General features: G+C 37.4%; 1 protein-coding gene across 2 annotated transcripts in view; it reads left to right on the forward strand.

Moving 5' to 3' along the window:
* The first annotated feature begins 6,153 nt into the window (after positions 1-6,153).
* LOC101421612 (zinc finger protein 782-like) overlaps positions 6,154-13,265 on the forward strand; it is a 43,021-nt gene continuing 35,909 nt past the window's right edge. For both annotated transcript variants that reach the window (XM_071216612.1, XM_058301522.2), the window contains exon 1: positions 6,154-6,711. The gene's annotated coding sequence lies outside the window, so the exon portion shown is untranslated. The remainder of the gene's footprint in view (positions 6,712-13,265) is intronic.

The raw sequence follows: 13,265 nt of genomic DNA on the forward strand, positions 1-13,265 counted from the left end.
GTTACAGACATTATGTTGGGCTTTCATTTTTTTAAATTCATTTCCTAAGATTACCAAACATCCTTTTTATCATTTCTGCACTAGTTAACACTCAACTTTCCATTCTCTAACCTCATTCTATTTGCTAGTGACTCAGGAAGTTATTAACTACATGGGATTTCACAATATTTAGTTCATATTAGCACAATCATATGGTATTTGTCCTTTTCTGCCTGCCTTGCTTCACTCAGCATCCTCCAAGTTCATCCATTTTGTAATATGCTTTATGACTTCATTTCTTCTTACAGCTGCATAATATCCCATTATGTGTATACATTACAGTTTGCTACCCAGTCATTGGTTGATGGGCACCGGGGTTGTTTTCATCTTTTGGAAACCATGAATAATTCCACTATGAACATCGGTGTGTAGATGTTTGTGTCACTGCTCTTAATACTTCTGGGTGTATACTTAGTAGTGGTATTGCTGGGTCACATGGCAAGTCTATATTCATCTTTCTTAGGAATTGCCAAATAGTCCTCCACAGTGGCTGTACTATTCTTCAATTCCACCAAATAGTGAATAAGTGTTCCTGTCTCACCACATCCTCTCCAGCACTTGTAGATCTCTGTCTTTTGAATAGTGGTCATTCTAATAGCTGTGAAATTATATCTCACTGTAGTTTTGATTTGCCCTAATCACTAGGCGTTGAACATTTTTTCATGTGTTTTTCCGCCATTTGTATTTCTTCTTTGGACAAATGTCTATTCAAGTATTTTCCCCATTTTTTAATTGGGTTATTTGTCTTTTTATTGAGTTGTAGCATCTCCCTATATATCATGGATATTAAACCCTTATCAGATATGTGAATTCCAGCTACCTTTTCACCCTGTTGACAAAGTCCTTTAAGGTGCAAAAGTGTTAAAATTTTGAGGAGGTCCCATTTATTTTTTCTTTTGTTGTTCATGCTGTGGGTGTGAGGTCCAAGAAACCACCCCCTACCACAGGGTCTTTAAAATGTTTCCCTACATGTTCTTCTAGTACTTCTATGGTCTTGGCTTTTACATTTAGGTCTTTGATCTATTTTGAGTTGATTCTTACATAGGGAGTGAGATAGGGGTCCTCTTTCATTTTTTAAAAAATTTATTGAAGTATACCACTCATACATAAACAATAAGTATATAATAATAGTTGTGAACTTATAAAACAAACATATATAACATCATGCAGGACTCTCATAACTCATCCTACCAAAAACTTGCATTGTTGTTAAAACCTTTTAAACAAATGATTGAAGACCACTGTCAAAATATTACTGCTAACCAAAGTATTTTCCCCCAACCAACCCTATTATTACCTTTATATCATTTGTATATGAACATACAAGCGTATAGTAAAAGTTGTGAATTTACAAAGCAAACATGCATAACATCATACAGGGGTCCCCTACATCAACCCTCCACCAACACCTTGTCTTGTCATGAGGTGTTTGTTACAAATTATGAAAGAATATTGTCAAAATCTTACTACTAATCATAGTCCTTATCTTACATTTGGTGTGTTTTCCCCCTGACCCACCCTATTACTATTTTTTAAATATATATTTTTAGATAGAAGTTGTAAACTTATAAAACAATCATGCACATGTGCAGAATTCTCAAACAACACCCCTCCATCAACACACCACAATGTACTGGAACATTTGCTACAGATAATATCATCTAATTGTTACCATGTCCATAGTGTACATTTGGCTCACATTTTCCATACTGCCTCATTATCAACACAGTACATCTTTCGCATAGTTGCAAGAATATTATTACTGCTAACCATAGTCCATAGGTCGCTCCAGCTGTATTTTTCCCATGCTTCTCCGCATTCCCACCACCCTGCAGTAGTGATGTACGTTTGCTCCAGCTCACAAAGGACATTCTTGCATCTGTACCATCAACCACAATTCTCATCCACCTCTTGGTTTACTGTGCTATTCAATTTCCAGATTATTCTCTAGTATTTGTTAGTTGGCATTTACATACCTAGACTAACACTTTCAGCCACATCCCCATTTATAAACTAACTGTTACTATGTGTTACCATCCACTGTATACATTTCCACACTTTTACAGTAAAGCTAATTAAAACTTCTACATACTTTAAACATCAGTAGTCCATCTCAGTTCCTCCTCTTATCTCCTTTAAGAATCCACCGCCTACCACCAGGTCTTGAAGATATTTTCCTACAATTCTAGAAGTTTTATGGTTCTTGCTTTTATTTTTAGGTTTTTGATCCATTGTGAGTTAGTTTTTGGATAAGATGTGAGATAGGGGTCCTCTTTCCATCTTTTGGCTATGGATATCCAGTTCTTTCAGCACCATTTGTTAAATGGACTGTTCTGCATGAGGTGTGTACATTCACAGGCTAGTCAAAAGTCACCGTATATGTGAGGGCCTGTTTCTGAACCATAAATTTGGTTCTATTAGTCTGCGTGTCTGTCTTTATGCCAGTACCATGCTGTTTTTACCACTAAAGCTAGGTAATATGATTTATTTATTTTTTGTGTTTTTTCTTTATTGTATTTTTTGGAAGATACATAGATCTCAAAAAATGTTACATTAAAAAATATGAGGTTCCCATATACCCCACACCCACCCCACCCCACTCCTCCCACATCAACAACCTCTTTCATCATTGTGGCACATTCATTGCATTTGTGAATACATCTTGGAACACTGCTGCACTGCATGGATAATAGTTTACATTGTAGTTTACACTCTCTTCCAGTACATTCAGTGAGTTATGGCAGGATATATAATGTCCAGCATCTGACCCTGAAATATCATTTAGGACAACTCCAAGTCCTGAAAATGCCCCCACATCACATCTCTTCTTCCCCCTCCCTTCCCTCAGCAAGAGGATTACCATCTCACCCCTTATACAAAAATCAACTCAAGATGGATCAAAGACCTAAATTTAAGAGCCAAGACCACAAAGACCTTGGAAAACAATGTATGGAAGCATCTACAGAAACTTTTAATAGAAAATGGCTTCATGAACTTCACACCCAAAGCATGAGCAGCAAAAGAACAAACAGATAAATGGGACCTCCTCAAAATTAAAGTCTTTTGTACATCAAAGGAGTTTGTCAAGAAAGTGAAAAGACAGCCTACCCAATGGGAGAAAATATTTGGTAACCATTTATCTGATAGACTAATATCCTGCATATACAAAGAAATCCTATATCTTGAAAATGAAAAGACAAAAAAAAAAAACATTTTAAAAAATGGGCAAGAGATTTGAACAGGCACTTCTCCAAAGAGGAAACACAAATGGCTAAAAACCACATGAAAAGATGCTCAAAATTACTAGCTATTATGGAAATGCAAGTCAAAACTACAATGAGATACCATCTTACTCCCATAGGACTGATGGCTATTAAAAAAAACTACAAGTGTTGGAGAGAATGTGGAGGAATGGGAACACTCATCCACTGCTGGTGGGAAAGCAGAAGGATCCAGCCATTCTGGAGGACAGTTTGGCAATTTCTCAGAAAGCCAGCTATAGATTTGCCATATGACCCAGGAATTCCACTGCTGGATATATACCCAGAAGAACTGAAAACAAGGACACAAATGGATACATGCACACCAATGTTCATAGCGGCATTATTCACTATTGCCAAAAGTTAGAATCAACCCAAATGCCCATCAACAGATGAATGGATAAACAAAATGTGGTATATGCATACAATGTAATACTACTCCACTATAAGAAGGAATACAGTACAAACACATGGGATAACATGGACGAATCTTGAGGACCTTATATTGAGTGAAGCAAGCCAGGCATTGAAGGACAACTACTACACGACCTCTCTGCTTTGAAATAAGAAAACCAAGTTGCTTCAGCCAGAGACTGGATAATAGGCTTACAGGAAATTGGGGGGAGGGGAGAGGAAGGTCATGGGCTGACACCTACATGAGTGAAATCTATGATAAAGTGGAAGTTAGTAATTGTACATGGAAGGGATAAGACAGGGGCATAGGGATAATGGGGCTTTGCAGGCTTGATGGGGAGCTAGGGTGGGAAGGATGGGTTAGATGGCCCAAGGAATTGGGGAGAGAGTAAGGGGGAACAGATGAACATGGGAGATTGTCAGGTATGTGATTGAAACTATAATGTTGAGAAAACACTTTAGAAAAGATTATAAGGAAGGGTTACCTGTTTAAGGTGCTTAATGGGGGACATCTGGCACGGGGACAGGCTTCTAGGGGTTGTGTGAGTGCACATCTTGTCACAGTGTTTTATAACATTGAGTGTAGACCCATACAATGTGTGGGAAAGTGTACCCCCATCCTGGGGAGGCCTGATGTTCTCAAACAGGGAAATGTATCTCTCCAAAGAATTGGTGGCTCCCAGTCGGGGAGGACAGTCTAGTGTGTCAAGCCCTCAGCATTGTTGCAAGGTGTCTGTAAATCTGGTCCTTCAAGCAGTAAAGCTTGGTTGTCACTGTGGGCTCTGAGGGGAGGGGGAAAGAGGAATAGAATAGATGGAAGCAGGGTAACTGGGGGGCAATCAAAATGTTCCACAAGACAATGCAATGATGGATATAGGATATGTTAAATTTCCCAAAAATGTATAAAAGTCTATTGGCTAAAATGTAAACCATAAAGTAACTAAAAATTTAAAAAATAGTAGAGTCTGAAATATAAACCATAATGTAAACCAAAATGAAACCATGTTTGGCACCTATGTTTCAATATCTGTACATCAGCTACAGCAAATATAACATCAATATGTACAAAGATCATTGCTGGGGAAGGGGGAAAAGGGTTTGATGTTTGATATATGGGAGTTCCCTATATTGTACTTGTGACTTTACTATGATCTAAAACTTTTTTGAAGACAAAATTAAAACTTTTTTTTTAAAAAAGGATGCAGACACGGAGGAAGGAATGAAAAAAAAATTGCCTTGCCACTGTACATACAGGGCAACACCTATTACAGTGATGAAAGGTAAAATGTCAAGAATAAAGTTTTATGATATTTTTCATTTTTTAATACCCCAGTTCATTTTTTACTTTATTTCAGTTTTTCTAAATTAGTATGTATTCTATTTCTAATCTTTAAACCTATCATTACTATTTCATTTTCCTACTAATTGAATTTGGCAATATATTAGGCTTCATTTTTGAAGAAGTTTTGGACCACAGAGGGGTTCAACTGTGGCAGGGGAGGGACACTGGTGTGGGGTGTTATTGATGGGAGACACATGGTTGGAAGGAATTTCTCCAGGACATGTATATAGGGTATATAAAAATGTTTGGATATTCATTGGGTATTTTCATAGTAGTTACAGTTACAAATGACAACTGAGGGAGTACTGAGTTCCTAGCCAGGGGATCTCTGTCAATTCCCTGATGAAAGAGCAACAATCCCCCAAGTACAAGGACAAAGACCAATGAAGAAGGATGGTCCAATGATGAGCCCTTGATTGTGCTCATGAGCCTGTGTGCCTGAAATTTCAACTAGGCCTGGAGCTGCAGGGTGCCTAAGAGTTACCTCCTGAGAGCTTCCATGTTGCTCAAATGTGGCCACTCTCTAAGCCAAACTCAGCATGTAAATGCATTACCTTCCCTCCAGTGTTGGACATGACTCCCAGGGATGAACCTCCCTGATGCCGAGGGAGTACTACCAATCACTAACTGGTGATGCATCTAGAAAAAGATCTTGAATAAATGGGGGAAATGGTAAAGACAAATGAGTTTATAGGGCTAAGAGTCTTAAAAACAAACAGAAGGTCATCAGAGGGTTCACACTTAACGCACACCTCAGCAGGATCCCAGAGACAGCCAAAGTAGATACAACCCCAGGTAATGGTGCTCCTGGGGGCTACAGAGATACACAGGTTCTGTGGTTATGGCACATGGCTCTGGAGTTCAGTGCCTTGTCAGTGGGCCCTACTTTGGAATTTGTGTTCCTGAGTGTGATAGAGTTGGACTCAGATGTGAACTTTCTATACATTCCTGTTCTGTCACTTTTACTGAACCTGTGGTTGGCACTGGGGTTCGTGTATACTCAGGATACTTGAATCTCTGGACTGGCCATGTGCCAGCTGGGCCCTGAGCCTCAGCAGAGTTGCAACTCCTACTCTCCAATTTGTTGGTTTTACCCAGGTCACCTAACAAGGAGGTGAAGATGGTCAACCACCACACCAGGGAACCAAGAGTGACTACAGCTGCAAGCTGGAGAATCACATGCACCAACCATGTGGGATCTAAGCCCCCCCCTTGATATAGAGGTGGAGTGGACATCACCATCCCAGAGACCACAGGATGGAAGAATGAAATATGGATTAGAGTAGACTTACTTATATTCTACTATAGAACTCTTTCATTCTTTTGGTTCTGAATACTCAGTTCTCCCAGCAACTTTTATTGAAGAGACTGTTTTGTCCTGTTAACATGGCTTTGATAGATATGTCAAAAACAAGTTGGCCACATATGTGAGGGCTTATTTCTGAATTCTCAATTCTACTCCACTGATCAATATGTCTATTTTATGCTAACACCATGCTGTTTTGACCACTGTAGCTTTGTAGTATGTTTTTTTTTTAATTTTACACTTTTTTTTTTTTGAGGTGCCGGAACCAAGGATTCAGCCCGGGTCCTTGTATGTGGGAAGCCAGCACTCAACCACTGAGCCACATCGGCTCCCCTGTACTATGTTCTAAGGTCAGACAGTGAAATTCTTTCTGCATGACTCCTCTTTTTTAGAATGCTTTTGGCTATTTGGGTGCACTTTCCATTCCAAATGAATTTGGTAGAGGCCCTATTTCTGTAAAGTAGGCTGTTGTAATTTTGCTTGGTATTGCATTGAATCTATAAATCAGTTTGGGTAGGATTGACATCTTCATGATATTTAAGTCTTCTAACCCATGAACACAGAATGTTTTTCCATTTATTTAAGTCCTCATTGATTTCTTTTAGCATTGTTTTGTAGTTTTCTGTATTTAGGGCCTGTACTTCTTTGGTTAAACTGATTCCTAAGTATTGGAGACTTTTTGTAGCTATTTTTAATGGAATTTTTCCCCCTGATTTCCTCCTCAGATTGTTCAATACTAGTGTACAGAAATACCCCTTGTTTTTGTGTGTTGATCTTTTAATCTGCCACCTTGCTGAACTCATTTGTTAACTCAAGTAGCTTAAGTAGACATTAATTCTAAATATAGGATCATGTCATCTGCAAATAGAGTTTTACTTCTTCAATTCTTATTTGGATGCCTTTTATTACTTTTCTTTCTTGCCTAATTGCTCTAGCTAGAACTTCTGGCATAATGTTGAATAACATTGGTGACTGCAGGCATCCTCATCCTCTTCCCAATCTTAGAGGGAAAGCTTTAAACCTTTCCCCATTGAGCATGATGTTGACTGTGGGTTTTTCATATACGCCTTTTATCATATTGATGAATTTCCTTCTATTCCTGTCTTTTGAAGTGTTTTTATCAAGAAAGGATGTTGGATTTTGTTCAGTGCCTTTTCTCCATCGATCAAAATGATCATACATTGTTTTTTTTTCATTCAATTTGTTAATGTGGTGCATTAAGTTCATTTATTTTCTTATGTTAAACCAGCCTTGCATACCAGGAATAAATCCCACTTGGTTGTGATGTATAAGTCTTTTGATATGTTGTTGGATTTGATTTGCAAATATTTTGTTTAGAGTTTTTGCATCTATATTCATTAGCTTGGTCTGTAATTTTCTTTTCTTTTAGTATCTTTACCTGGCTTTGGTATTAGGGTGATGTTGACTTTATAAAATGTGTTGGGTAATTTTCCCTCCTCTTCAGTTTTTGGAAGAGTTTAAACAGGATTGGTAAAAAGCATATTTTCTCCCTTTTTTCCTTTGTTAGTCTTGCTAGGGGTTTGTCCATTTTATTGATCTTCTCAAAGAGCCAGCTTTTGGTCTTGTTTATTTTCTTTATTGTCATATTGTACTCAATTTCATTTATTCCTGCTCTAATTTTTATTGTTTCTTTCCTTCTGCTTGCTTTGGGAGTGGTTTCTTGTTCTTTTTCTAGTTTCTCCAGTTTTTCATTTAGATTTTTTATTTTAGCTTTCTCTTCTTTTAAGTATAGACATTTAGGGCTATCAATTTCCCTCTCAGAACAGCCTTTGCTGTATCTCATAAGTTTTGATAAGTTGTATTCTCATTTTCAGTTGTCTCAATATATTTACTAATTTCGCCTACTTTTCTTCTTTGACCCACTGATTATTTAGGAGTATGTAGTTCAGCCTCCACACATTTGCCAATTTACCTCTTTCCTGTCTATTACTGATTTCCGGTTTCATTCCATTATGATCTGAGAAGGTACTTTGTATAATTTCAATCTCTTTATATTTATTGAGGCTTGCATTGTGACCTTACATGTGGTCTATCCTGGAAAAAGATCCATGAGCACTTGTGAAGAATGTATAACCCACCAGGTTTAGGCACAGTGTTCTGTATATGTCTGTTAGGTCTAACTCATTTATCATATTGTTCAAGCTCTTTGTTTCCTTGTTGGTCTTCTGTCTAATTGTTCTATCTAATGATGTGAGTGGTGTGTTGAAGTCTCCAACTATTATTACAGAAGTATCTATACTTCAGTTTTGCCCGAGTTTTCCTCATGTGTTTTGGAGTATTCTGATTAGGTACATAGATATTTATGAGTGTTATTTCTTCCAGGTGGATTGTCCCTTTGATTACTATATAATGGCCTTCTGTATCTCTTGTAACTTTTTTACATTTAAAGTCTGTTTTGTCCACTATTAGTATAGCTACCCCTGCTCATTTTTGGTGCTATTTGCATGGAGTGTCCTTTTCTCACATTTTACTTTCAGCTGGTTTGTATCCCTGGTCTAAGATGAATCTCCTGTAGGCAGCATATGGATGGTTCATGTTTTTTTTATCCGTTCTGTCAGTCTGTATCTTTTGATAATCCATTCATACATATTCAACATTACTATAAATGCATTCTTTACTGCCACGATTTTATCCCTTGGTTTTCATATATTGCATCTTATTTTTATCTGTCTTTTTTCACTTTTTGTTGTCTTTTCAGCTATTCTTTCTTCTATACTCTCTTCCAAGCCTCTCTCTGCTTTTTTTTTTTTTTTCAGGCTCTAGGGCTTCCTTTAATATTTCCTGCAATGCTAGAATCTTTTTTATGAACTCTTAGTTTCTGTTTGTGAATATTTTAAACTCACCCTCATACCTGAAGAACAATTTTGCAGGATCAAGAATTCTTGGCTGTCCATTTTTATCTTTCAGTATCCTAATTGTATCATGCCACTGTCTTCTCGCCTCCATAGTTTCTGATGAGAAATCTGCACTAAGTCTTACTGGACATCCCTTGTGTGTAATGGTTTACTTCTCCCTTGCTGCTGTCAGAATTTTCTCTTTGGCATTTGACATTTTCAGTAGTATGTGTCTTAGAGTATATCTGTTCAGATTTATTCTGATTGGGATACACTGTGCTTTTTGGACATGTAGGTTCATTTCTTTCATGAGAGTTGGGAAATTTTCAGCTATTATTTCCTCAAGTACTCTTTCTGCCTCTTTTCTCTACTCTTCTTCTGGAACTCCCATGGCACATATGTTGTTGCATTTCATGTTACCATTCAACTCCCTGAGCCCCTACTCAATTTTTCTCATTCTTTTCTCTTTCTGTTCTTTTCTCTCTTCAATTTCCACTGTCTGTTTTTGGTATCACTTATTCTTTTTCTGTCATTTCACATCTGCAGTTGTATGCCTCTAATATGTTGGGGTTTTTTGTTTTTTTTTTTAATTTTCACTTATTTTTTGTCTTTTTAAGATACATAGATCACACAAAATGTTACATTAAAATTTTTAAGATGTTCCCATATATCCCACTCCCCCCCCCCCACCAATGTGTTTTTTAACTCACCTATCGTGTCTTTCATTCCCATGAGCTCTGTTAGTTTTCTATTCAGGTTTTCAAATTCTTCTTTTTGTTTCCTGTCTTCTTGATGTAATTTATCTCTTTAGCCATATTGTCTTTCAACTCATTAATTTTTGATTTTGGAAATTTGTGTGCATCTCGTTACTTAGGTGTCTCAAATCCTGTGTCTCTTCCAGGTCTTTGATATATTCCTTTTCTTAGGCCATGTCTTCCATTTTCTTAGTATGGCTCATAATTTTTTAATAACGTCTAGGCATCTGATTAAGATGGTGAGTTTACTCAGATTCTCAATTTCTCTCGTAGGGATTTACGGCAGGAGGCTGTGTGTTACTGCTGTTCTTTGATTCTTGCTTCAAACTGTTCTGGATCTTTAGGATTGCCCCTGTTAGTCACTCAAAACTGGGCTCTAGACCCAGTAATGGGATGCAGATCCGCTCTATAGGGCTTTGGGGAGGGAGGATTTAAAGGCCAGAAAAAACCTCTCTTACCTATTTACCCTTTTTTTTTTTTTACTTTTAATTTCCTCATGTGCACTTCCTGGGTCTGCCAGCAGATGGCACTCTTTGGCAGCCCTCTCAGTTCAGTGCCTGGTCAGTGTGTCTGCTGCAATATGGACCAGATAATGTGATAAGACTTTGGGAAAAGTTGCAAGAATTATAAAAGTATTCCCAGACAACCCTTAATCTATTTCCCAGAGTGTTAAAATTTTACTACATTTGCTCTATCCTTATCTCTGATAAATATAGAGATTGATGATAGCTGCACATACATAGTTTTTCCTGAACTATTGGGTAAATGGCAGTTAAGGTTCCCCTTTACTCCTGAATACATCACTGTATGTTCCACAACAAGGAATTATTTTATAATTATTATAATTATTTTATATAATCTCAGAATACTTATCAAAGCCAAGAAATTAACATTGATAAAATGCTAGCATTTAATCTGTGGAGCTTATTCATATTTTACCAATTATTACTAGCAGCTGGCACTTTCAACTCACAGTTTTGCTGTTGTGATTCTTTTCCTTTGTTCCTTATTATTATTGGTAAATAATAATTTACCAATTATCATTCATATTTTATCAAGTATTCACCAAAACATATTCATATTTTACCAATTTTCCAAATAAACACCTATTATAGCAAAAGAAAATCCACTATCATGCATTGCATTCTGTTGCTGTTTCTGTTTCGTCTCACTTAATCTTGAACAGTTCTTTAACATTGTATTTCACAAAAATGGCATATTGGAAGAGTTTAGAACAATTTTTTTTTTGGAAATTTCCTCTGTTTCCTTATGAGTAAGCAACAGTACCACAGAATGGATGCTGAGTTCTTCTCAGTGTATCAGACCAGAAGCTACATGCTCTCACATAGTCCTATTCCTAGTGATGTTAATAAGTAAGGAGGGGACTTTAAATTTCTCTACCACAAGGTCACCCTTTTACTATTTCTATTGATAAATGTCTTATGACGACTTACTTTTCAGCTGTAAATCTCCTCATTCTCAAACCTTCACCTAATAGGTCTAGCATATATTTATGGCCTTTGCCTAAGTCAGTTATTATCGTGATTGCCTAATAGTGATATTTTAAATCTCATATTCCTTCTGCATTTATCAGTTGACATTTTATAGGAAGGAATAGTTTTCTCCTTTTTTTATATATGTATACCTATTTAAATTCCTGGATACTGTCTTTATCCAGCAGGCAATAATCAGTATGAATATTTTTGAGGCTTAAACTTTCTCAGATTTGTCCAGCGGGAACCCCTTCATATGGCCCCTGTGTCCTTCTCATATTCGTTTCTAATCTTTTCTGTTTTGCCAAACTCTTGTTTGTGTTTGTCATGATGTTTTCTTCTATAAACAGCACTTTGCCTCATAGAACAAGTCCTTCATTTTTCTCCCAAAATTGTGGGGTTTTTTTCCTTAGAAAATTTGGTAACTTAATCCTACCTTCAATAAATCTTTTGAGATTATGACCGGATTTGCATTAAAATTCAGCTCAGTGAGGCAACCACTAGGTGAAATCTATTTCTCCAGAGGCCCCTTGGTCATTCCTTGAAATGCAGGAGACAGACTAGTGGTTGGGGATGTCGACTTCACCAGCTCTCCCATTTTGCTCCAGACATGTCCAGAGGACTCTCTAGCACCACTTCATCCACTGGAGAATGTGATCTACCTCCTAGTCATTACCCTTTCCTTTTCTCCCCCCTTAATTGGCACATCTTTCTTCTCCCTGCCTGACAATCTTTTCTACATATTTCTTTTTTTTCTAACAAATGGTGCTCATTGGAGACCCAGAGAGAGTGAAATTTTCTGCATACCTTCTTACTAAGGGTCTTCATGCTGCTACAGGCCAAAAAAGAAGCCTGTTTTCAGCGGTCTTCACGATGTTGCACATAGTGACACGCTTGATAAGGAGCCGCCTTATACTCTGCTCTTATCCGGTCCCCATATGTTTGCCTGATGGTCTGGTTTTGTGACTGAATGACCTTGGTTTTCCTGCAAATAACTAAAATTTTTACTGACCAGACATCACTGGCTTCTCAGTAAACTAAGTGATTTAATCTGCACTCAATCTTCTTCGATGTGATAGCCAGCCAGGCTGTAGAACACCCAGATGGAAGGAAACCAAATAAATTGCTGAGGTAAGTGGCTGATTCTTTCTCATGCTTAGGCCCTTTGCATTGGAGAGTGCTGTCCTCCCCTATTGAGCATACTTAAACACTGCAGTTTAAGAAAACTAGGAAGTAGATATGCTCAGCCACCTCCAGCTCATTACTAATCTGAGACCCACAACGAGCTCTAAGGAGTTCATTTGTTGCTTGAGATAGATAAAAATTTCTGGCTGTATGTAGGTCTGTACATGTTTGTGGGATGAGGGGCCATTCCTTCCATTAGTTTTTCAAAAGGTTTACCAGTGGTACAGCAGAGATTTCATGCATCTTATAAACGTTACAATTGTGTTAGTTTCTCTTGCTTCATAACAAATGACCACAAACTTCCTAGATACTATCTAGTTTGATTGAAGGGACTCGTGAGTCACATCCTTACTCTGTTGTGAATATCTACTCTGGTCTTTGACATTTCCAATGTTTAATCAAAGTGTTTTACAGTCACAACCTTTTTCTCTTTGCCACACTTTTAGAAGCAGTATCATAATTTTAGCTTCTTTTTGCCCTCTGGAGAGGCTGACCATTTCTCCAAATCATATAGTCCTGATTTCTTTCTCTTCGACAATTCCTCCCTTAATTTCTCCCTCTCTTATTTTACTATAGGCAGCAAAAAGAAACTTTAAACACTTTGCTCTGAAATGTC

The sequence above is a fragment of the Dasypus novemcinctus genome, chromosome 8 (genome assembly GCF_030445035.2).
Source record: "Dasypus novemcinctus isolate mDasNov1 chromosome 8, mDasNov1.1.hap2, whole genome shotgun sequence".
Taxonomy (NCBI): domain Eukaryota; kingdom Metazoa; phylum Chordata; class Mammalia; order Cingulata; family Dasypodidae; genus Dasypus; species Dasypus novemcinctus.